The following is a 26,914-nucleotide window of genomic DNA, read 5'->3' on the forward strand; positions in this document are numbered from 1 at the left end:
ACAAAGGGCTCTGATAGCCTAAGAGATTTCTTTCCAAACACCTAAATGTCAAAATGGTTTGGTTAAACAAATTATAATAATGTATGTAATGAATTTACAAAACAGCCATTAAAGCTGTGCTAAAGAATGTATTGATATAACAGGGGTGGAGCAGAGGGAGCATATCACATAAGCATACACTGTACTCTGTGCAAATACATTATATGTACCTTTGTATGTCAAATCTTTTTCGAATTTCTTTAAAAGTTCGTGTAATATACAATCCTACTTTTGCATGAGTATATATGCATGAGAAGATCACATCCAAGTGTTGCTTAGAGACTTCCCCAAATCCAACCCCAACTCACAGAGGTATTAAGTCTCTTCTGGGTATGCAAGGGAGGGTGGTGAGTCACCGTGGCTCTGGGCTATACAGCTGAACATCTTGGGTTCACATCTACATATAGTTGTGACTGGAAGATTTCTACTAATAAATTCCCTCACGGTAGTGGTGAAATCTGTGGGGACTAAAATCCAGGGACTATGCCATCCCTTTGCAATGCTTTTCTTGTCCTTGACATTTCTACCTATGCGACTCTTCTTTCCAGAATATTCTCCTTGATCACACACACCTTTGGGAACCCCTAAAGAGGACATCTATCCTAGGAGGGTTACTTCCATCAGTAACAGGGAAACCCAACCCAAACCAGAACCTGTTCTATGCTGTACAAGATGTTTCTCGAGAGCCTTCTTTATCTAAATCCTCTCCTATCCTTCAAAATCTATTCCCCTATAATAAAAACCAGAAGCCATTCTTCTGCTTTGCTGCTCTTGTCCCCTTCTAGCACACTGGTAACTCTTCTCCCAACTTTATTACTGCTTCATAACTCTCTCTCTCTACACACATACCTGGAAATGGCAGCCTTTTTACAGTCAGCCAAAGGCCCATACAGTCAAAGCTATGGTTTTTCCAGTAGTCATGTATGGATATGAAAGTGTTAGTCACTCAGTAGTGTCTTTGCGACCCCATGGTCTATAGCCCACCAGGCTCTTCTGTCCATGGGATTTCCCAGGCAAAAATACTGGAGTGGGTTGCCATTCTCTTCTCAATGGCAGGGATCCCCAAACCAGGGATCAAACCCTGATCACCTGCATTGCAGGCAGATTCTTTATTGTCTGAGGCACCAGGGAAAAGGTCCCTCAGAGTGGGAGAAAATAACAGCAAATGAAACAGATTAATCTCCAAAATATACAAGCAGCTCATGCAGCTCAATACCAGAAAAACAAGCAACCCAATCAAAAAGTAGGCAGAAGACCTAACAAACACTTATCCAAAGAACATATACAGATAGCTAATAAACACCTGAAAAGATGTTCAACATCACTCATTATTAGAGAAACGCAAATCAAAACTACAATCGCCTCACACCAGTCAGAATGGCCACTGGACCATAACGAAGGCTGAACACCAAAGAATTGATGCTTTAGAGTTGTGATACTAGAGAAGACTCTTGAGAGTCCCTTGGACTTCAAGGAGATCAAACCAGTCAATCCTAAAGAAAATCAACTCTGAATATTCACTGGAAGGACTGATGCTGAAGCTCCAATACTTTGGCCACCTGATGTGAAGATGTGACTCATTAGAAAAGACCCTGATTCTGGGAAAGACTGAAGGCAGGAGGAGAAGGGGGATGAGATGGTTACACAGTATCACTGACTCAAGGGACATGAGTTTGAGCAAACTTCAGAAGATAGTGAAGGACAGGGAAGCATGGTGTGCTGCAGTCCACGGGGCTGCAAAGAGTGGGGGCACAACTTAGCAACTGAACAACAACGGGTACTCATTAATTGCTTAGTTATTTTGAAAAGATGGTCTTCTGAGTATAAGTTTAAGAAGCTGAAGAAGGACAAGTTGCTCAGACATAAAAGAGTCTATAATAGCACATAATTTATTTTAGAACCCTTTAAAGAAAATCCATACCAGCTTCCAAATGAGTGTCAAGTTGCACTCAGTACTCTTAAATAGGCAAGCAGGGCACAGTATAAACATTTAGAGTCCATGAAAATGGGTCACTTGCAGCCTACCACTTCTTTACCATTAAACCAATAGCATAACAGAAGCATTTTTTTTCTTTTTTGCACAGCAAGTGGTGCAAAATCAGACTAATCCAGACAGCAGTAAAAAGAGCCCAAGAACAATTTCACCAAAAATGGGACATTTATCCAGGCTTTGTAATTCAGCTGAGAGATACCAAGATGAAAAGCAAATGATATATTTATTACTTATTTTAAAAAAGATGCACAGATTTGAGAAGTGATTTCCTTAAGAATGCTGTCTGGGTTACAAATGGGGATTATAAATCACACCAGATCCTGAAGTCTACTTAATAAAAAAATAAGTTGGAAATAAACAAATGATTAATTTAAGGTATATGAATTTCTGAAACTCTCTTGGGGAGAATGTTCTATTATCATTATTACTGAACTGTTTTTAATCTCTGACATCAAAACATAGATGTTAACCCTGGGGTTCTGAAACCCAAGTAACTCATAAATGAAATATTATGAGAAAATGCCACATAGTAACTTAAGTCTGTCTGCCAAGTTTTAGCCAATTCACTTGTGACTTCATAAATAGAGATATGGGGGTTGGAATATAAAGAATCAAAAGACCTAGGTTCAAGCTCACCTCCACTGTTTACAGATGATATTAAGCAAACTGATCTAATTTGCCCAGCCTCAGTTTACTTAACTAAGGGTTTAAGAAAATAATATGTAAGTAAAGCACTTTATAAACACCAAAGTACTACTTTAATATTACAGAACTAGCTCCAGAATACCTACATTTCTCCAACTATTGGACAGTCACAGAACTTTATAGTTGAAAGATAATCTCATTTTAGGAATGATAATGAGAAAACTAAGGCCCAGAAAGGCTAAAGAACCTAGTATACTGACAACATCTGTAAACTGGTAGGGGGTTAGGAAGAGGTTCTAGTTTTTCCTCTATTGAAATATGCATTTTAAAAGATGGTTCAAAACAAAGCTATCCTGCGAATACAAATCCCTCCCCAGCAATACATATATTTATTCTGCTTTATTTTGTTTGTGTAAACTTTATTCCTGTAACAAGTTAAACTTTTCATCAGAAAGGTAAAAAACAAAGCCATCTCTCTGACTATGAGACCCTCAGCCTACTTGCAACCCAACCCAGACAGAAACCTTTACAACTGGGTTAGAAACGCCTGATGGAAATATCGACATAACACAAACGTCCAGCTATGCCGGCAGGCATCATTATAATATGAATTACAATTCTACCAGCCCAGGGATACTGATTTTAATGTTCCTGGGAGATAAAGAATTAATCAGCAACTCAGAAGGGGATGTTGCCTAAAAATGAACAGTTTAATCGAGAAAATTCCACTGTCTTTAAATTTGTGCCCTCAATCACCCAATATCAAAAACCCACTATGGCACCAAATAAATTGTGTGTGGTTAAAGAGACAAAATGTTCTTTTCTACAGGCTGTTATGGGAAGTAGAAAAAGGCTGACTATGAATCAGTTATGTTTTAGTTCCACACTGGACATAAATTATGATAATTTAGACATTCTGGTGGCTAAACCAAAAAAGCAGGAAAACCATGGCTTCCACATCCCAGCAAAACTTAAGTTTGCAGACTCACAGCTGAAAGACAGGGTCATGAAAAGTGACCTTAAATTTATTTCTGGACTTTCCTGCCTCCACTAAAATCGATGACACTATTTCCCACCTCTTATTGTCAAATCACAACAATCCGGAAGCCTGGACCGAATTCACTTGGCAGGTAACAGGAGCAACCCTAGGAGGAAGTCCTGAGGATGTCAGATACCATATTTCCTTTACTCCCACATACTTTTCATCTTAATACCGCCAAGATATACTTACAATGAGTTCTCACTGACACCCACCAAGCATTCTGGCTGACACGAATTTTGCAGAAACTGGCATCCCTAGGGAAGGTCCCTTGTGAGGTCTTTAAGTAGCTTAGATGAGTAAAACATTCAGACTACCACTATAATGAACAGCTCTCAGTGGCTCATAAATTCTTTCATTCCCAGCAATCAAGAAGCAGCTGTTAAAATCCTGGAATCTTCCTAGTAGCAGATCTTAAATACCTCCAAGTTGGCCAGGGAAGGTTCCCAACTGCTTTCTTCTCTCCTCCCCCAGCCTCTCCCCAGGAGTGCCAAGCTGGCAAGAATAAGGGAAGGGAAAAAAGACCCAGGAAAGGAAAAAAGAGAGTGAGTGAGTAGCGGCTCTGGCGAAAGCAGAGAGGCAGACTCCCTTCATTTCCACTACAGAGAAATACCAACTCCGCACCAACTAACCAGGTGTCTCCTTTCTTCTCCCATTCCCACCCCCTCCAAACACATTAACTTCTACAGTCTGATGGCCTGGCATTTGGAGTTAATGACCTCAGCAGTCCTAAGCCCATTCCTCAAAGATTCTAAACCAAGCTCTTCCTTTCCTTGCCAGAGTTCGAGGCCCATCCCCAGGGAAGATTCAGCTTCCTTTTTCCTTGTATCTCGCCCAGACGGCGATGCTCCTGGGGTCAAGTTCAAGATGAAGGTACCCTCCTAACCTCCAGGAGCCGACTCCACTGCAGGGAACAGAGCTACCTAGACGAGTCCCATCCTTCGAGGAACGGGGATCTGGGGCTGTCAGAAGTGGGCCGGAGGGGGCTGGGAGGGGAAGACCGTCGCCGAGCCCGTTGTCCTCTGAAACCCTGGCCGCGGCGCCGGGATTCTACCTGACCACCGCCGCATTTCCTCCCGGAGCCTTACACAATAAGTAAACTAAGTTTTGAAAACGCCGGTTCAGAGCCGTTTCTGTCTGCAAACACGGCGCATAATGCCTTGGGGCTTCCTTCCTTGCCAGCCGTTCCGGAAAGCTGCCGCGCCAAAGCCGGGAGCCCCTCACACCCCCAAAGCAGCGCGCCCGCACCCCAAAGTCTCCCAAAAAGAACGTGCGCCCTGACATAAGTCCCCCAAAAGAACTGAGCACCTTCATTCTCCAAGAACACAATCCTGATCTCGAACTCTCCCTCAATGTCTAATCCTTGCTCATCCCCCCTCACCCCACCCCCAAAAGAACGTGGATATACTCATCGCAGTGTTCTCGGAAGCGAACAATACTTTCGACCCAGAGTGGGGCACTACACTCCCCCAGAGGCTTAAGTTCAACCCGCCAACTTCGCGACCCGCGCTCATCTACACTTCGGGGGTACTCTGGACCCCGCCGTGCCAGGCGCGCCTCTCTCCCGCCTCCCCCGCCCCAGGTACCAGGCGCAGCCCAGGCCCTTGCCAAGCCCGAAAGCTACAGAGGAGGCGGAAAGGGGAGCGCGGAGGCGCGCCAGGCGGGGGTGGTCCCGAAACTCAAGTGTGCGGCCACAAGATCCCGGTGCCCCCGAACCTCAGCTCTGCCCGGGCCAGATTGGTCCGGCGAGGAGGGCAGGCGAAGGGAAGGCACCGACCCTCCGGAGCCGCCAGGATCAAGGCCCGGAGCGCACAACATGTCCGTGCCTATCTCCGGAAAGCTCCCGGGTGTGCCCAACGAAGGGGGGCAGGGAAGCTCCAGAAACTTTCCCACATGCCTTTCCACTCTCCCCATCGCCCTCTCCTCTCCCCAGACCCCTGCTCCCCTCTGCACTGCAGCAGCTGGCGCGGCTAGGGACTCGCGGAGGCCGGCGGCGGCGCCAGGGCGGCGGGAGTTACCTGCCGGGAAAGTTTCCAGCTCCTCGGCGCTGTTACCCACCCCCAGGGCCGGGCCTCGGGGCGCGGCCAGCTCAGCGCTCCGCAGCTGCCTCTCCTCCGGCTCCCAAGGCGGCCGCTGCTCCTGCAGCAGCCACTGCTAAGGCTGCGCTCCGGCCCGTCCCCCAGCCTCGCACACCGGGGCCTCATTGGCAGCGCGAATCCCCGCCCTTGGGCGTGTTCCCGAAGGCACCTTCCTCTCGCGCGCCCGCCGGGCCGCGCCTCCCGCGTCCCTTCCCGCCCCGGGCTGCGGCTGCTCCCGGAACCAGTGGGACGCGGCGCGCGAACTTTCTGCAGGGACTCTAGCTTCGCTCAGGGGGCCTAGTCCCTGCGGCTGCGTTTGGGCCCTTCCAGGATTGGATCAAAATGTGTGATTGCATTTTTTTTCTTCAACCTCTAAAAATCAGTGAAGTGGCCTGGCCTTCCCTCCTTGCTGCTTGTTGAAAACAGCCGAGGAGGACATCTGGGAGCAATTAAGCAAGCTGAAGTTTTGGTGGATCCTTTAGGGTGACTTGTGTGGCTTTCTTAAATTTTCTCTGCCTCACTTAACTACACACACTCACTTTCTAGGGCAAGAATGAGCTAAAGCAGATGGGAGGTGTAAAGGGCATCTCGCCTGCTGTGTCTTTTTCTTTCCCGAACTCGAATTAAGTTCAGGGACCGGTGATTGCCTCGGACGTCCCCGGGGCCGTGTCCCCGCAGCCTCCTCCCACCGCTCCGGGCTGGTCCTGTGTTGTCTGCACGCACGCACACAGACACACACACACACACACACACACACACACACACGGGTGGCCCTGTGTTTTGTGCACACACACATGGAGTGCTAACGTCATGCTTGTATCGTGGGAGGAGGGAGGTATGGAGGCAGGAAATACACAAAGATGCTATTATTGTTTCCGTCAGCAGCAGTAAATTAAGTTCCCGAGTTCCCAAAATGTTTTGTCATTCCACAGTAGAGTGAAAGCTGGGGTAGGGCTTATGGATTCGGGAACCCTGGGTTCCCAGGCAGGCAATTCAGCCCGCAGGGCGCAACCCACTCCACACCCGAAGCCCGTTAGACCAGCCTTGGTCTAAGAGCGATCTACTTAGGACCGTCGCTGCCTTGCATGGCCTGCGGGAATCATACACGGGTCACCCCAATCATGTGTCTTAGAGCAGGGAATACAGAAGTTGCTATAAATGGATTTATTGGCAACCCCTAACCTTGCTGAGCCAAATACGCCTTTAAAGACAACTGTCTTTTAAACAAGTTCCCCCATAAAAACTTCAACCTCACGCAGAGCTTCCCAATATAAAGATACCCCGGGAGAGAAGCGTCCATGTTTAAAGTTCCTGTGAAAAGGGACAGGAAGTAAGATGCCACACAATCTCCTTACATAAATAAAAGATGACTGAAATTTGCTGGATTTTTCACCCACAGTTTCAAAGTTCTGATTATTACTATGTTGATACTTGAGCAGTAAACATACCAGCGACCTTGAAGTTTTCCTGAAATAAAGCAGGATATGAATATTTAAAATAAAATGTAAACTTACTAAACCAGAAGAACTGTGACTTATTTCTTCACTCTGAAATGTCCCATTCCTGAAAAATATGGTAATACGTTTTAATTTCTCTTGAAATGCATGAAAGTTACCAGTCTTTCAACAACAGATGAAAAAGCAGGACAACAACGTTAATAATAAAAGAATGACACAATAGAAAGAAAAAAAATATCCACACACAGGCTAGTCTAACTAATCTGAAATGTTAGGATACAAAAGAAACAATCCTAGGGAAATAGACTAGTAGAGTTCCCTGACTCCAACTTCTTTATAATGGGTGAAATGTACAATTTGCATTGGCTCTTCTGTCTCTGGCCCTTCTAAGCTATGTTCTCCAAGTTTTTTAAGAAATTGCTCAGTTGGATTGAGCTTTGAAGACAACAAAATTCATTTTCCCTCCTCCTCAAAACTCCCTAAGTAGCAAGCAGAAGATCACATAACGTAAATATATTAATTAGCAGCAGCATCTTTATTTTTAGCTGTAAATTTTTTGTCTTTATAGCTTCAGAAGTCACAGTCATTAAAGAAATAACTTCATCACTGCCTAGTTAGGAGTGTTTAACATTCTAAACAGGCATACAGCTAGCAATCTGAAATTTGTACACAGAAGGGCCCTGTCTCCCGTTCTTCCTGTAGTGTTTATATAATCCAAACTACATATGTTATTATGCACAATCTGATCTCCAGCTTTAAACAGCTAACATTACATACAGTATGTCATACTAAGAACATCAAAACCTGTCTTAAACTGTGAGTGAAAATGGTACATTTTATAGAAGACAAGGCCAAAAGCACAGAGTAATGAAAATTCATGGGTGAGAAAAAAGGAAGATTCATTAAGAGCTAGACTGTAAGAAAAAATTTTGAGCATTTTCTAAGCAGCTAAATAACGCTGGTATTAGTGGAACACAGATTCAAAAAAAATCAATGCTTTTTAAAACTCTGCTTTTCCCTCAAAAAAATAAAAATGCTTTTGGTTAGTTGTTAGGTGAGGACTTATTTGTGTTTTTAGGAGGAAGGGAAGGCAAAAATCATTGCCTGCTTTTCTTATGGTCTTTCTGCTTACCCTACCCAGTTTAAAAAACTCACTCATTACATTTTTGTAGATTCCAGTACAAAAAAATTTTTTTAAATATAGCTCACATGAATATTATACATTGAGCATTTGCACCAAGCATGCATACAATACACTGGATTCTATTTTTAAATTTTCTGTCAGTTTGCCAGCAATGTAGCTTTTCTCAACAGAGTGAAAGAAAACAGCAAATAATAAACCGGTTATTTTACCCTGCAATTTACTGCCCTGGGCAATAGGCTGAGGAAGGCGTGAGAAAAGAATGTGCCTTGTGAGTGTTAGCATGGTTTTTTCCCTTGCTCAGATTCTTAAGTACATCTATTTTAAAGCAAGCCTAAGTTAGGATCATAGCCAGTGTTTATTATGATAAGTGTAGTATAGAAGACATAGTGAGAAGTGAAATGTTTAAAACAGTATAGTAATTAAATGCAAAAAGTGAGACAGGACTTTAAAAAAAAGGTAAGGTAGGCAATCCAGACTCAAAATAATTGAGCCCACAAACATTTTTTGCCTACTTTGGAATATTTTTTTAATGTTTACAGAATTCATTCTCCTTTGATTCATTCATTCTTCCTTTCCCTTTTAACTCTGTGGAGAGGAAACAAAATTTTTAAACCTGGGGGCAAAAAAAAAAAAACCCGGGAAGTGATGAAATAAATTGGGTTATAGTTAGAAATCAATTAGGAAAAACAAAGAAATTACATACCCTTAGCACATGTGTAATAATCCATGGTCATGTACATATACCAACACATGGTCAGATGTGGGATAATGGCAGACATCCATCCAGGGATATCAGAAGCCATACTTGTACACAGTTATTCAGGCAGTTGAAAGAGTCATCTAAAGTGACATATGAACCCCTCTGCAGATCAAGCACATGGCCTGCCAGTATTGTAGAAACTCATCCAATAGGGGCCAGGCAGTGAATTATTTAAACTGATAAGGAATCCACTGAGGGAAGAAAGTAGGAAGGTAGATTCAGGGACTCACATTTCCTTATGACAGTATAGGAGTAACTAAAATCCTGGGAGAATCTGCTAAGATGGCATGCCATCTGACGAACATTTTAAATATAGATTTAGCCCTATCTTGTGATGGTGAAATGGTCTGTCAGGAGAAATAGACATTTCCTATGTTCAGGAAGAATGAGGTAATGCAATCAGGTAATAATCCCTCCAATAAATGTTAAGTCTGGTTAAGATGGCTTAAAAAGAAAGGAGAAATGTGTTGCTAAGTTTCAGTGTAACACATGCATTTTAATGTTCCCCACCATGGGAGGGGTGCCTTCCTTCTTCTGAGTAAGTTGCACAAAAAGTCTGGACATTACAGGAATAATATTTAGACTCTAGAGTTCTGACTTTGGCAGTTATTGTTTGTGATTCCCAGCAATTCACTTAGTTTTTTTGAACCTCCGATCCCTCATCTTTGAAATAAGGAAGATAGCCTGGAATTTCTGCTTCCCAGTTTTGTTGAGAAGATTAAATGAAATAAGGTGAAAAGCATTTAATAAATTAGAAAATGCTTTACAATTGTTAATTTTTATTTAATAAACAATAAGCTATGATTTTCCTCCCCATTACCTGGGTCCGCTTTGATTGGAATAACAACCTAGAAACTCGATCAGAGCAGCCCAGAGGGCCCACGTTTGCCAAATGTGAGAAGGAAAGAGCCTGAACGATGATTTAGTAGTAGATAATAACACAAATCAAACTCTCAGAGGCTCATCTGGGGCTAAATTGGCAGTTCTTGTCTCAAACAGTAGCAGTCAGGAGACACTTACTGTTATATTTTTACAGGAGCCATTTATGTTTTTCTTGTGTGTTAATGTTAAGGAGGAAAAATTGTAGTATGTTTACAATACAGGTGGACCTCACTTTATGCAAATCAACATGGAAACCCTTAATTACACAGCATATTGATTACAACGAAATGTTTCCTTTTAAAGAATTCTTGCTGAGATTCTTTGCCAGTGCCACTACCATCTTATTTACATTATTAATGACTAATAATCATCCTGTCAATTCTGTGAAACAGTACTGATGCACTAAGGAGATTATGAGCTTGAACCCATATAAACATTTTTTTGTAATACCAGGCACTAGTCAAACTCCTTTGCAGTTGCATATTTACTTGAAGAAATATAAATCATAGACCAGCACCTACCACAACATTTGGTTCAAAGGGCAGGGAGCAGGAGGCATAAATATGGAGAGTCTAGCCCAAACTGAACGTTTGGTTTTGTTTAAAAATCAGTTTGCTGTTTCCCCTTTGATGATCAAACAATCTAATCCAGAAGGATGGGGAATATGGATACCATTGATGATGATGATAATTGATTTCCTAGAACAGAGAGTGATTTCTCCACTAAAGGACAATGCAGAATAGACAGAGGCAACTTCCAAGCCAAATGTGCATATAGCAGAATTCCCCCATTTAAAAAACTGTTTTTTTTAAACTAGTCTTGGGATTTAATACAATAAATAGAAGTTCTAGGACTCCCGTGATGGTCCAGTGGTTAAGAATCTGCCTGCCAGTGCAGCAGCCACGGGTTCGATCCCTGGTCCCGGAAGATCCCACATGCCTTGGGGCAACGAAGCTCTGCGCACCACAACTACTGAAGCCTGTGCAATCTAGAGCCTGCACCCCACAACAAGGGAAGCCGCCACAATGAGAAGCTCCCACATCACGATGAGTAATCCCAGCTTATGATGATTAGAGAAAATCTATGTGTAGCAATGAAGACCCAGCACAGCCATACATAAATAGATTAAAAAATAAATAAATAATTTTAAAAAATAATTAGAAGTTCTGTCTAAAACAGTCTATTAAAAATCTTTAGAGTTGGGGCAGAAATCTTTCAATCTACACATTTGCACTCTAGATCTTGGTGTATGTCATGTCTAAATGTTTCAATGGCTTTAACAGGAATCATATCTGCCTAAGAGAAAATAGGGCATGATGTAATTATCTCTGGGCTTCATTAGAGGAGTCACTCCTTACCTAGAGAATTTGCTTTAAAAACCAGCTACTTAGTAAAGATTGATTTGACTACCTAGTGAGTTGTTCCTAAAGCCCTGTTATCTTTCAGTGAATTCAAAGCTCTTCTAGCTTTTACAGTTAATCTAGTTCCTCTCAGTCTTCAAGATTTTCTGTGCCTTTGAAAAGACCACCTGAAGGGAAAGAGATTACTGATACAATTACAATAGAAACAGGTTAAAACAAGACATCAGAAGCCCAAAATAAGACAGCGATCACTGGGGGTTAAAAGTAGATGATGTCCTCTTAGGCTCTTCATCCTCTAATTCTCCATGCCCTCACCCTACCCCCAGGAGCCAACCAGAATGCTAGAGGCCTAAATCTTGTTGACAAAGAATTAGTACCGAAAATTTAAAAAAAAAAAAAAAACTGTCCTAATATTTATCTGGGAAGCTATATTTAGCGTCCCAAAATCAGGTGACATGCAGAGAAACTGGATCACTCATACATCACTGGTGGAAACATAAAATGATACAGCCACTCTGGGAAACGTTCCCTCGTGTTCCCGTGGTTAAGAATTGGCTTGCCGATGCAGGGGATACGGGTCTGATCCCTGGTTGAGGAAGATCCCACATGCCACAGAGTAATTAAGACCATGCACCACAATTACTGCAGCTAGTGAACTCCAGGCCTGTGCTCCGCAACAAGAGAAGCCTCCAGAATGAGAAGCCTGTGCGCCGCAATGAAGAGAGCCCCTCTCGCTACAACGAGAGAAAGCCTGCATGCAGCAACAAAGACCCAGGGCAGCCAAAAACAAAGAAACAAATACGTACATACATAAAAAAATTTTTAATTAAAAAAATAAAAACTAAGTATGTAACTGCCACATGACCCAGAAATTGCACTCCTGGATATTTATCCCAGAGAAATGAAGACTTGCATTTCACATGAAAACCTATACACAAATGTTCATAGAAGTTTTATTTGCAATAACAAAGCGTAGAAACAACCCAGACATCCTGCAGAGATAGATCATCAAACTGGTCTCTCCATGCCCTGGAATACTAACACAGCAGTTAAATGGAATAAACTATTGCACACAACTTGGATGAGTCTCCAGGGGATTATGCTGAATGAAAAAAAAGCTAATTCTAAAAGGTTACATACTGTATGATCCATTTATATAAAATGCTTGAAATGACAAAATTATGAAATGAAAGAGATTATTGGTTGCCAGGAGTCAACATTGGTACAAGGGAGAAAAGTGAAAGTGTTAGTCACTCAGTGGTGTCCAGCTCTTTGTGACCCCATGGACTGTAGCCAGGCAGGCTCCTCCGTCCATGGAATTCTCCAGGCAAGAGTACTAGAATGGGTAGCCATTCCCTCTCCAAGAATCTTCCTGACCCAGGGATTGAACCTGCATCTCCTGCATTGAAGGCAGATTCTTTACCATCTGAGCCATCAGGGAAGCCCTGGTGCAAGGGAGAGGAGGGCTTAAAAGGACAACAGAAGAGATCTTTGTAGTGATAGAAATGTTCTGTTTCTTTACTATGTCGATGTCAATATCCTTGTGAAAACATTCTATAGTTTTGCAAGATATTACTGTTTGTGATAAACTGAGTAAAGGGGACAGGAGAGCTCTACATTAGTTCTTATTACTGCATGTGTTATAAATAGTGATCTCAAGACAGAAAGTTTAATTTTTAAAATCAGATGGCAAAAAATACTCAAGAAGATGAAAACCAAAATATTAATAGAAAAAAAATTGTCATTAAACAAAAGGTCCTTTGTATCATCACTGAGAATGACAAACATATCAAAAGCAGACTGTCTCCACGTGTTGACTAAAGCATAACATCCAGAGGCCCTTGAGAACAGTGATACGTACAATAAATAATGTGTGTGCATGCTCATTTGCTTCCAACTCTTTGTGACACCATGCACAGTAGCCTACCAGCCAGGATCCTCTGAATTTTCCAGGTAAGATACTGGATTGGCTTGCCATTTCCTACTTCAGGGGATCTTCCTGACCCAGGATCCAACCTGTGTCTCCTGGGTCTCCTGCATTGGCAGGTGGATTCTTTACCACTGCATCACAATAAATAATGCTGATGTTCAAATGGCAAAACAGTTTAAAGCCTGCTCATAGTGACTCTGACAGCTTTTCCCAACTAGAATGTGAGCTCCATAAGGACGAGGATGTTGCATGATTGAACTAATATAAATTGTCGGTTTTCCCCAGTTATCTGTTGTTGTGTACTAACCCATCCTAAACTCAGTCTTTGTAGGATAGTGATTTAGGATTTCACTGGGCTCATTTAGGCAGTTCCCATCCAGCTTGCAGTCAGAATATGTCTGGTACTGGACTGAGAAGATACAGAAGAGCTGAGATTCCTTAGGCATCTCTATCTGTCTCCACTTGGTGGCCCAGCATAGTCAGCCTCTCACATGGGCAGCTGAGGGTTCACAGCTGTGTCCCCAAGAGCAACTGTAGAAGGTGCGTGGCCCTTTCTAACCCAGACACAGCAGTCACACAATAACCTTTATTGCTCTTGTTGGGAGTGGCTGTGGTGTAATAAAAAGGCCTTGGGCTTCAGAGACACGCAGACTTGCATTTCACAGTCCAGTTCCCCCTTTTCTGCAACCCAAGGTGAAACTGTTATCTTAATAACTGGCATTAGAATTCACCTTTTTGAAGGTATTTATTAGGAAAATATTTGTTGGGTCAGAGGGGAGACCTTTGAACCTGAGTGTAAGTTGAGTGGCAAGGCATCATAGACAAGGGCCAGACAGCTCTGAGTGTGACAATGAGAGGAATTTGTGTCTGTTTCTGAGCGGGGAGGTAAGAAGAAACGTAAGATAGCCAAAGGGACAAAGCAGTGTATGAGTGACCACCCCCGACTCCACTGCCCTGGGAAGGTCCCTTCAATGGAGCGGCTAAAGAGCATTTTAATAATGATAGAACGCCTATTTTTAAATTGAAATTGTTTATGGTAACATTGCTTCTGTGTGTCCTTCAGTGCCATTCTTTCTCCCTCTGCAGCTGACACACAAATTATACTTTAATGACAATGATTACAATCAGTTTCCAATGTAATGGCATCAAGTAGATATTCAATAAATAGTAGCAGATATTATAGTTGTTGATCAAAAATTCAAATTTTGGTCCCCACTGGGACTCAGTGGTAAAGAGCCTGCCTGCCAATGCAGGAGACACGGTCTGGGAGGAATCCGCATGCCATGGAGCAGCAAAGCCCATGCACAACTATTAAGCCTGTGCTCTAGAGCTCAGGAGCCGCAACTACTAAGCCCAGGCACAGCTACTGACGCCCATGAGCCCTAGAGCCAGTGTTCGGCCGCAAGAGAGGCCACCACATTGAGAAGACCTCACAGTTCAAATAGAGAGTAACCCCCACTCTCCACGCCTGGAGGAAAATCAGAGCAGCAGTGAAGATCCAGCAGAGCTCAAAAATAAATACAATTATTTTTAAAAATCCAAACGTTATATGTCTTAATAAAAATCACTAATTAATTATTCTTGCTATACCAGTTAAGGATATCAGAGAAAACTCGGTTTTAAAGGGCTTAACCAATAATCGTGTGTTTCAGGCTCATTTAAGTGGCAAAGTCACAGGTAGAGTAGGCTTCAAAATTGGATGATCCAGCAAGTCAACAAGGTCATCAGAGACTGCTTTTCTTTCCACCCTCTGCCCAGTTATGTTCCATGTGAGCGTCATCCTTCATCTGGGCACCGATTCCCCTTGACAATGGAATGTGGCTTCCAACTGCAACTGGGCTATGTTTCCCTGTTTGCGTCCAGTAGGAGAAAATGCATATTCTTGTCCCAATATTATAAGCAAGAGTACAAGCCACCTTTATTGAATCATCTGAGGTCCAATGTACACTTATAAATCAGTGTCAGTGGACAGAGGTGGAAATGTGCTGATTGGCCTGAGTCAATCACGGCCTATCTCTGGTGTGATCTCTCTGGTGTTAGAAGAGGAGGTTGTTAGTTTGCCTTGAAGTATGTAGGCAGTACCAGGAAAAGGTAAGTTCCCCAAAGAATATCACATAAGAAAGAAGCAAACCAACAACATCCACTATAATTGACAAATATGGATAACAGACAAAAATCCTTCAAATTATCACCTCTATGAGGGGAAATAACCAAGGGAACCTTTGGTGATTAAAACAAAGTTATATGTTTTTTAACCACAATTAAAAAGAAAAACAAGTTGGGAAGCACAAATATAACAAGAAAAAAAAAAAGCAAAGAGAAGAGAAAAGGATAATATATGGATTAAAAATGAAAACAGAAGGATTGGACAGAAAAAAACATAAGCAAAGATAACTTTAAAAATTAATTTATTTATTTTAATTGGAGGCTAATTACAATATTGTAGTGGTTTTAGGCAAAGATAACTTAATTGTAAGAATCTTGTCTCAAGAAGAAGCTAATAGGTTTTTTTTGAACATAAATGACACAGAGGCCTAATTATAAGGCTTATTAGAGTCATCAGCAAAATGGAACAGAAAAGAACAGAACAATTTGTAATAAATCTCACCTAAAAAAGGTGGGAACAATACTAAATAGGGCTGGCTGCAAGTAAAGAAGCACTGAAACCTAATTATCTAATGGCAATATTTATGTGATCTGTTCCCTTTTTAATGTATAAATGTTTTGAATACTACAAATGGAATAAAAAAAAGAGTTAACAAATATTGAAATTATATGATATTTATATTAGTTTCCTGCAGCTGTAGCCACAAACTACCCACAAACTTGGGGGCTTCAAACAACAGAAATTTACTCTCTCCCAGTTCTGGAAGCCAGGTATCAGCAGTAGGAAAATGCTCTCCGCTCCGTCCGAAGCCTCTGGGGGAGAATCCTAACTTACTTCTTCTAGTCCCGAAGGGCCTCAAGCATTTCTTGGCCGTGGCTGCATAACTCCAGTGTCTGCCTCCACCTTTGATGGCCTTCTGTGTGTCTGCCTCTTCTCTTCTGTCTCAAATCTTTCTCTGCGTTTTTCTCATAAATATGCCTGTCATTGGATTTAGGGCCTCTACCTAGATAGTCCAGGATGATCTAATCTCAATACCCGTAATTTAATTACATCCACAGAGACCTTTTTTCCCCCAAAAAGGTAACATTCACAAGTTCTAGGTATTTGGACATGCTGTGCTGTGCTCAGATGCTCAGTCATGTCTGACTGTTTGCAACCGCGTGGACTGTACCCCACCAGGCTCATCTGTCCATGGTGTTTTCCAAGCAAGAATACTGGAGTGGGGTGCCATTTTCTATTCCAGGGGATCTTCCCAACCCAGGTATCGAACCTGTACCTCTTATGTGTCCTGCATTGGCAGACGGATCCCTCACCACTAGCACCACCTGGGAAGCCCTATTTGGACATGGACATACCTTTTCATCAGGCAGCCATTCAACCTACTAAAGTATTTGTTAAAAAAGAAAACTAAGCTAACCAAATGGTATAAGGAACCTAATACTAGATTTAAATATTTACAAATCAATCACATTTGCTAACGAAGTGTTTATTTTTATTTTTTCTTTTTAATACAAATAATTTTTGTATAAAATGAATGCACATATATGTTATCATCTAGAAATGTCTATCACATGAGAAACGCTGGACTGGAAGAAACACAAGCTGGAATCAAGATTGCCGGGAGAAATATCAATAACCTCAGATATGCAGATGACACCACCCTTATGGCAGAAAGTGAAGAGGAACTCAAAAGCCTCTTGATGAAAGTGAAAGTGGAGAGTGAAAAAGTTGGCTTAAAGCTCAACATTCAGAAAACGAAGATCATGGCATCCGGTCCCATCACTTCATGGGAAATAGATGGGGAAACAGTGGAAACAGTGTCAGACTTTATTTTCTTGGGCTCCAAAATCACTGCAGATGGTGACTGCAGCTATGAAATTAAAAGACGCTTACTCCTTGGAAGGAAAGTTATGACCAACCTAGATAGCATATTCAAAAGCAGAGACATTACTTTGCCAACAAAGGTTCGTCTAGTCAAGGCTATGGTTTTTCCTGTGGTCATGTATGGACGTGAGGTTTGGACTATAAAGAAAGCTGAGCACTGAAGAATTGATGCTTTTAAACTGTGGTGTTGGAGAAGACTGTTGAGAGTCCCTTGGACTGCAAGGAGATCCAACCAGTCCATTCTGAAGGAGATCAGCCCTGGGTGTTCTTTGGAAGGAATGATGCTAAATCTGAAACTCCAGTACTTTGGCCACCTCATGCGAAGACTGGACTCATTGGAAAAGACTCTGATGCTGGGAGGGATTGGGGGCAGGAGGAGAAGGGGACGACAGAGGATGAGATGGCTGGATGGCATCACTGACTCAATGGATGGGAGTCTGAGTAAACTCCGGGAGTTGGTGATGGACAGGGAGGCCTGGCATGCTGTGATTCATGGGGTCGCAAAGAGTCGGACACGACTGAGCGACTGAACTGAACTGATACTTAAAAATACACAGAGCACTTAGGTTGATGACAAATGGGTAATATCCATTTCCAGTAGTACTTTTTAATGCAAAATAAAGCTTTGGGGAGCCATCATACATACATTACCTTAATAAAATATATATTTGAATTATAAAACTCAGTTTATAAGTCAGGGTCTAGTCAGGAAAATAGAAAGCAAACTAGGTATTTCAGAGTGAGCATTGCATCAGATCAGATCAGATCAGTCGCTCAGTCATGTCCGACTCTTTGCGACCCCATGAATCGCAGCACGCCAGGCCTCCCTGTCCATCACCAACTCCCGGAGTTCACTGAGACTTACGTCCATCGAGTCAGTGATGCCATCCAGCCATCTCATCCTCTGTCGTCCCCTTCTCCTCCTGCCCCCAATCCCTCCCAGCATCAGCATTGCATACAGGAACCTATATTGCTGGGAGAGTGGAAAGGTCACAGAGGGAGGGGTAGGTAACCCTGAGATTCATAGGACAGAAAGTGTTGGTCACTCAGTCATGTCTGGCTCTTTGCAACTGCCTGAATCTCAAAGAGGAATTCCCATGGACAGGCTCCTCTGTCCATGGGATTACCCAGGCAAGAATACTTGAGTTGGTTGCATCCCTTTCTCCAGGAGGACAGAAAGAAAATAGGTGGGAAAACAAACAGGAGGAGACAGCACTGTGCTAGCTCAGGGCTGCACCTCTTACTGTGTCCCTGGAAGCGCTACACGGGATGCTGCGAACACCGGCAACAGGGCATCTGAAATGGTCACTTCTAAAGATACTGCCAGAAACAGAAAAAAAAAAAAAAAAAGCGAATTATGACTTCTCCCCTCTGTTCCTCTAATGCCTTCTAATTCTCTGCTGGCACCTTCTACTAGCAGAACTTAACAGGAAGCCAGCTAGAAAGGAAGCCTGGGAAATGCAGTTTCCGGGCTCTTAGCCCCAACATTTCAAAGCAGATTGTAGAAGGGTTGATGTGGAGCTCAGAGACAGCAGGTAAACAGTCAACACACCCAGTGATTTAGAGAAGCAGGTGTACTTCAACATTGCTGATAACACTGAGTCAGAGCACAGCTACTGATAAGAAACTCTTCATACTCATTGACTAAACAGTTCCACTTAGAGGAACATAATTGAAAGAAATAAAGGCAAAAAAGAAAAAACGTATACCAAGTTGTTGAAAGTAGCCTCATTTATAATGGCAAAACCAGAGAAACAGCCCATACCCTCAACAGTAGGGAGACAATTGAGCAAATTATGGCAAAAGGATGTAATAAAATACTCTTAAAGCTTAAAAAACACACCCTGTATTTCAAATAAGTATGAAAATGTTCACATAAAAGAAATTTAAAGAAAAAAGTAGAACCTAGAATTGTAAGTGTACTATAATTATTACAATTGTGTAAAAATGTACAAAATTAGATTAACAAAGATCAGGGGAGACTGGAAGAAATGGAGCTCGTCTAGAGGTTCATGTTTCTCAGGCTTCCTTTCTTCTATAAAGTTGCTTAAATTCTTAATTAAAAAAGAAAAGTAAATGGCTTTAATTGTATTTTTAGATTCCAAACTAACTAAAAAGTATGTTTCATGTTAAGCTGCTTTGAAGAAAAAACCAACACACAGACACACACACAAAATACAACCTGGCTAACCATTCCCACCATAGCACTTTTTACAACTCTGGCATTAATCACTGCCATGGCCTGAGGCCAGTGTCCAATTGGTCTAGAGATTTTATTTTACAACCTGAGAACACTGGCTGGCTCTGAGTGCGTCTGCTCTCCTGCCCCAAGCTGAGCCTTTCTTCTTGTTGCTATAAAATATTTCATGCATTTTGCTACAGGCCAGAAGCTGTTAAAGTTAACTAAAGCAATGAATAAAGATAACAGGTTGAGTAAAAAACAAATACCCACCCCCCAAAAAATCATTAGCTATTAGCATGTTAATGACTCAAAATGGTCTGTTGTCCTTCCCCCACCCCCATACCCCTCAAGCCTGAAGTGCCTTATACCCTGCCTGAAACAAAATTCCCTAAACCCAGAGAGCAGAAAGGTCACACCTTGGATTCACCCCTCCCCCAACCCACGTTGCTTCCCAGAAACTTGATGTTCCGTGTATTTTGCACTCATGAACTCTGCCTCATTAACAGGCTCGTGCAGATGCTTGTCACAGCTGCCTCAAGACTCTTTGGAGTCTGAGAGTATGTGGTTACAGCAAGGAAAGAATGACAGCGTAACTGCCTCCCATAGGGACCTGCTGGCAGATTGCCCAAGAGACCTTGGCCATGCCCTGGGTTGGCTTTCTGTGTGATTGATTAAGCAGTCAGAGGCCTTCCAGGAGAACCAAGTTCCCAGCTTGATCAGCTTGTCATTTTTGCCTTTTGTGATTGCTTGAGAATTACATTTCAAAGGGTGTCTAACTTTGTTCCGTTTTCTCCACCTACCATCTATGTGACCCTAGATAAGTTATTTCAGTCTCCATGCCTTGGTTTCCTAATGTATAAAATAGGGAAGTAACAGGAAATGGCAGTAGTTGCTTCATAGTTTTGTTGCAAAGATCAGGGATAATGCCCTCAAGGCCTAATGGAGGATCTTGCTAGTTATCTACACAAGATCCACATCCTACTTTCTTTTTTATTACAGAAACACAATTTTGTTTGAGGTGGCAATGTGCCCAGCTAAAGTACTCCATCCCCAGACTCCTGTATAGCTATGGTGACCATCTGATTCTGTTCTACAGGGAGGGGCTTCCAAGAAAGCAATGGTTTCTGATTAAAAAAAAGGGGGGGACAGAGCCAGTTGGCATGTGTATTTTGCTCTTTGCCCTTTCTGTTTCATTCTGTATAGAATGGGGCTACCTGGAAGAAAAGCAGCTATCTTGCAACTAAGACAACACAAGCTCTATGCTAAGAACGGTAGATCAGAAAGTTAGAAGGAACCTGCCTTGATGACTTTCTCAAGCAGCTGTACCAGGACTGGTCTACCTATCTCCTAACTTCTTGTTAGATGAGAAAAATGAACTTCATTTGGCTAAGCTACTGGGGTCAGGTTTCTGTTAAATGCAGCTGAATGAAATCCTGACCTAAGCACTCAGCATACTGCCTGCCAATAGTAATAATAAAGGTTACTTTTCATTTTTCTATAAAGCATCATGATTATAAGTCAGCTGTCATTGCAATGAACACTATGGGAGATTCACAATTATTGTTCTGGAATTTAGTTATGGTAAATAGTGCATAAAGTAATCCATTGTCAACTACAGCTGGTAAACATTCTCATTAGAGACACTAGTTGTAATAATATTTGTTTAAATAGAATTTGACATTGTATTGTCATTCTTTAAAAGTGCTGCTAGGTTATATTCAACGAGTCCTCTAAGGAGGTTATTTACTGATAAGTCTAGAAAACATCTGAGGGGGAAGGGAATGAGACGTTGAAATATTTTGATGAATGTTTGTCTTGTTTGGTGTAAAGAAATGTTCGTTTCTAAGAGATGTTTTCTTTATTTTCTTTATTTATAGTAGATTAGCTTCTTTGGAACTCAAGAACATTTTAATGCTTTCTAAGTAAGACTGGTAGTGGGGGTAGGAAGAATGTTGTTGATTCATCTGAGAGTTGGTCTGAAATTTACTTAAAAGCCCTAGGAGATTTGTCAAGACTTTCTCAAGAGTTAGTGAGAATGACACCATAAATAGCTTGCCCTCATATCTTGGTTTCCCCTAGCTCCTCTACTTGGACTGCAACTACTTGGATTCATCCTCAACATCAGAAAAGCTATTTCTATTAATAGCTTCCATCTGGAAATGTAACTTCACCACACTGACCAGGATGAAACTGGAGAAGCTCTCAGATGTCTCCGCAATCCACTAATTAAGTCATGGTTCTATGTCCTCCATTTTTATACTTTATTGTTATAAAAAGTAGAGGAGAGCAAGAGAGTAGGTTGGGTCATGCTGCAGTCACAATACTAAAACCTCAGGGGCTAAAGATACCAAACTGTGTTCCTTGTTCTTTCTCTTCAGCCTCCATGGGTCAGCAGGACATGCTCCTCAGTTGTTGAACACAAGCTGAGAGAAGCCAGCACCTTGAATGCTGCCAGTCACTATGTCAAAAGAATGAAACTTGCACCGGCAGCTTCAAATACGTATCACTTTTGCTCAACAAAAGTCAACAGCTAGAACCAGTCCCTTAACTCCAGCAACCAAAAATGGGCCATGAGGGGCAATCCTACTGTGTACTGGGAAGGGGAGCTCCAGAAAGAGTTGGCAAATTGCACTATTAGAGAAGTAGCATCACTGAGTGCCTGTTATGTACCAGCTCTGTGTCACAGCACTTGTGTTATCTAATTCTCATAACAAGTTTTGATATTAACTTTAATTTTCAAGTGAGAGATTTGAGGCCTACGTCAAGTAATTTCTTCAAGAGTTCCAGCTAATATGTAGCTGGATTTCATCTGATTCCAAAATCTGTGCTTTTCCCATTATTTCCCGAAGCCACCTAGTACAATGTTCAGCTGCTCACAGCCTCACAATCTGGGGGTGATCAAGTAAAAGACGGGGTAGGGAATGGAAAGAAGGGTTTATTAAGAAATGCTTTTCTCTACAAAACCTAAGGGTCCATATTTCTGTGGCCTCATTAGTATCATGAGGGGACCAACCAAAGTAACCTAACCAAGAATCCAAAACCTAACCCCACCGAACAGAGACAAAAAGTGACTAAAATGAGACTATGCTAAAGGAGATACCAAGCCTGCCAAATGGGTCAGACAGACAGTGTTATCAAGTTGAGAGGCAGCGTTATGCTATTTCTGTTTCTCAAAAGCCTTCGCGTGATCCCTTCAGAGTGCCTATTACTCAGGGTGAAGCCCCGTTGCTTTCAAGAGCTCTCTTGGTTGTTCCGTTATTCTCACCCTTAATCCATAAGATTATTTACAATTTTGGGAAGTTCATTTAAAGCATTATGTATATATTTCATATTATTGCTCTGAATATACAAGTTCTGACAGGGATTCACATTTTGACTTGAAGTGTGTACTCAAGGATGCCAGCGAGAAGGTTTCTATCTAGAAGTCTCAAGCAGAGCACAGTTGTATACTATTGACCTGCCTCAAAAAGGGATGTAATTTTCAGTACAGAGAGAATGATACTTTAAGCCTTTAGAATAGTTTTTTTCACTGGGTCTCATTTCTACTACATAATGGCAAGACCAGTATTCAACCAAAGTTGAAGATGTGGGACTTCTCTGGTGGCCCAGTGGTTGTGAATCTGCCTGCCAATGCAGGGGACACAGGTTCAATCCTTGGTCTGGGAAGATTCCGCATGTCTCAGGGCAGCTAAGCCCAAGCGCGACAACCACGGAGCCTGTGCTCTAGAGCCTGTGCTCTGCAACAAGAGAAGCCAGTGCAAGGAGAAGCCTGCACACGGCAACAAAGAGGACTCCTTGCTCTCTGCAACTAGAGAAAGCTGTGCAGCAACAAAGACTCCATGCAGCAAAAAATAGATAACTTTTTAAAAATGTTTTTAAAGTTGAAAATGTGGATGTAATATAGCTAGATTTTGATTTCTCTAAGTACACACTAAAAAAAAAAAATCTAAACTTGGAGCCATATAATTTCTCCTCTTGTGAAGACTTATACTTTAAAAATGCTTGTGATGTAATGTTACATGTAAAAGGCAGTCCTTACACATTTATGGCGCCATTGGTTCTAGACTGCTAGGCAGCCAAGTCTCACCAACTTCAATATACCAACCTGGAGGTGCATGCATGGGTCAAAGCCCACCTCACCTCTGATTAGGTCTATTTTAGCAATATGTGTGTGGGTTATAGATCAGAGGTTATTTCTCACCTCCTGCTTCTCAATTTTTCTTTAATATTACTTTTATAACACTTTTATGACAAAATATATTTTAAACTTGAAAAGAGCATTTACAATAAGAGTTCAAATACTGCAGATAACACAGTTCTATATTATTATTTTTTGGATGGAAATTACTGTGAAGATAGCATATCAAAGACTCAAATAGTACTCTTAAAATAATCAGTAATGCATGGAAGTCAAAACTCAATTTTAACAGGAATGTCCTAGTGTTGAGGGTCAACCCCTCCTTATAACAGCCAAAATTTAAGTCACCTGAATAAACAGACAAGAAGGAAAGGGCAATCTGAACTCTGCAACCTCTCATATTTAAAAGAAGAAACAGAAGAGGTAATTCCAATTGACCCCTTGTGTTTTATGGGTTTTGCATCTCTGGGAGGGTTAAGATGACAGCCCATTCTAAACACACGTCCATTTACATTAGCAGCCTTTTCTATGGGTGACCTAAGTGCATATTTGAAACATTCCAACAGAGAAACAAAAAAGACATCAAAGAACCCAATAAATCCACACAAACATGGGAATTTGAGAGCCAGTTTATTTGGACTTTATCTCACTCTTATTTGCCCACCATAATCCAAATGAGACCATAAAATGGTACCCAAAAGACCTGCCTTCCATAGTCAAAACAGTATGGATCTGGACTCTCTGGGGAATGCTACAGTGGGTGCTTGGGTTGTATTAGCAAAGGTGACTAGCAAAGGATGTTCGGACAGTTATTTTACTAACATATTTTAAATGAGTCAAGTAAGTGTCAAGCTCCTGTCTGAACACTAATTAAGCCTGGATACTAAAAATGAATAAGAACAGGTTGAGAGTAGATTTTATACTATGTGGGTGGTTAGCCGAAATGGCCATAACTGGAATGGCCCTGAACACCCCAACTTGGGTTGATGATGTAATTCAAGTTAAACAATTACTTTAACTTTTCAGAGACTGATGGTCCAGGTCTAGCTAGATTCCTTTGTCTTAGCCTAACATTCTGTTTTTAATGACTTTTCCCCTTCTTCTCTTAAACTCCTTCCTCCCTTGATGGTATCATTACATATGGAATATTGCAGATGTTTCGTTTATATAACAGGCAAGATTAATATTTACTTTAAAAAAAATCTGGAACATGAATAAAATCCATATAACAGCACATACAATACTTCCATAAAAAACTCGGAGACCTTTAACTTTTGAAAGAGCTAAGGAATGTTTTTAGATGGAAAGGAAGAAATTACGAGAATATTCGCTCAGGACGCAGACATCAGTCCCCTGGTACCATTACCTCAAAAAGAATTAAATGTAACTATGAACAGGGGAAGCTGTGAAGTCAATGGTATTTTTTTTAGGAAGTCCTTACTTTGCAACCTGGCTAGACTGATTTTCTGGCTTTGCCCAAGGACCGCAGAGATAAAATAATTGGGTAGAAGAGAAGAAAGAATGTAAATAAAAGACAAAAACTGAAATTCTAATGGGTACAACCTAACGAATGTGGAGTTGTGGAGTTGAGAAAGAAACAGATGTTAAACACTTAACTTCTTTAACTGGTGTCTTAACTAGTGACATTACCATTAATCAAAACTGCATATTTAAGTACTGGTTCTTTAAGCGAAAAAAAAATCAGAAAGGGGTTCTTTGTCCTTTGTTAACACAAACATAAATATTTGTTCAACAGAGAGAAATGCCCTTCTGTGGTTTTCTCCTTTGCAAGTCAGGGATGACTGGGTAATATTTAGTCAGAAAAACATAATGATCGATGACTGGCAATGTCTTATGTTTTATATCACTGGGAGCAGAAATTTTATGTTTTGGCTTGTTTCTCTGTATATAGTCACCACGACTAGTCATTGAGTTTCCCACATGTTTTTTGAAATATGTATTATTCTTTCTAGGTTTATTGATGAGCTAGACCTTCCAAATGAGCTATTACTTTTTCTTAAAGATTGTCCTTTTCAACATAAAATTTTTTTAATTTATAAATCATAAATGTCGAGTATTATTGCTGAAAGTCTAGAAAACTTGTCTTAGTGATTTAAAAAAATTTGAATGAGACTTGAAAATTCTAATCCAATTCTGAGAATAGAATGAAATATCATGTTGTAAAAAAAAAAACAACAGAAAATTAACAAGTGATGCAGTTTTATTAACTTAAGTACAGATTTTGTTCAAATTTCACAAAAAAAAAAAGATAAAATAAAAATCATTATAAAAATGTAAACAATGGAGTATAAATTTTTAAAAGTTTTTAGAGTGAATTGTTCTAAAAACTTTATCCTTTTCTTCTTCATACTCATTTTAGTTGTCTGTTGCCATATAAAAAATTATCCCCAAAATATCGTGGCCCCAAACAATTAACATCTATTATCTCACACAGCTTCTGCGGGTCAGTAATCTAAAGTAGCTTAGCTGGGTGGGTCTTGGGTCAGAGTCTTTCACAAGTTGCAGTCATGGTGCCAACAGGGATTGCAGTCATCTGAAAGCTTGACTGGGGCTGAAAGATCTACTAACAAGGTAGGGTCCACCCATGTGCCTGGCAAGTTAGTGCTGCTTGTTGGCAGGAGGTCTCAGTTCTTTACCACACAGACCTCACCACAGTGTGGCTAGCTGTTTTCACAAGGTGGAAGCTAGCTATGCCCAGAGAGAATGATCCAAAAGACAGAGCAAGGAGGCAACTGAAAATCTTATGTGTCCTAATCTCAAAAGTCACACACAGATACACATAAAGCAGGCCCACAGTCAAGGGGAGGGAAATTGGGCCTCACTTTTTGGACAGAAGAGTACTGAAAAACTTGTAGACATACTTTAAAACCACCATAGTGATCCTGTTCTTTAAAGGCTCATCACTATTAATATATTGGTTCAAAACTTTCTGGACCTTTTTCTATGCAAATACAAATACATATGAGGTACATATGAATATATATCTATTCCATATACATGTTTTACATATATTTATAGTTGTTTACAAAATTCTTAGAAAATGCTATGAACATTATTTTGCAAACTCTTATTCATTAAATAATATGTTAAGGACACCACTTCTCCTGTTAACACATAGTTTGTTTTTTTTAATAGCTGCATAGCATTTCATTAGATACTAAAAACATAATTTATTTAATCATTTCCCCAAAGATATACATTTAGGTTGCCTACATTTTTTTGCTACTATGAATATTTACAGTAAATATGCTGGT

At 41.1% G+C, this 26,914-nt stretch overlaps 1 protein-coding gene across 5 annotated transcripts in view; it reads right to left on the reverse strand.

Moving 5' to 3' along the window:
* Positions 1–5,854, reverse strand: part of TANC1 (tetratricopeptide repeat, ankyrin repeat and coiled-coil containing 1) — a 252,319-nt gene extending 246,465 nt beyond the window's left edge. For all 5 annotated transcript variants that reach the window (XM_010802057.4, XM_010802056.4, XM_010802058.4 and 2 more), the window contains exon 1: positions 5,735–5,854. The gene's annotated coding sequence lies outside the window, so the exon portion shown is untranslated. The remainder of the gene's footprint in view (positions 1–5,734) is intronic.
* Positions 5,855–26,914: the final 21,060 nt, after the last annotated feature.

Source organism: Bos taurus, chromosome 2 (assembly GCF_002263795.3).
Source record: "Bos taurus isolate L1 Dominette 01449 registration number 42190680 breed Hereford chromosome 2, ARS-UCD2.0, whole genome shotgun sequence".
In the NCBI taxonomy this organism is placed as follows: domain Eukaryota; kingdom Metazoa; phylum Chordata; class Mammalia; order Artiodactyla; family Bovidae; genus Bos; species Bos taurus.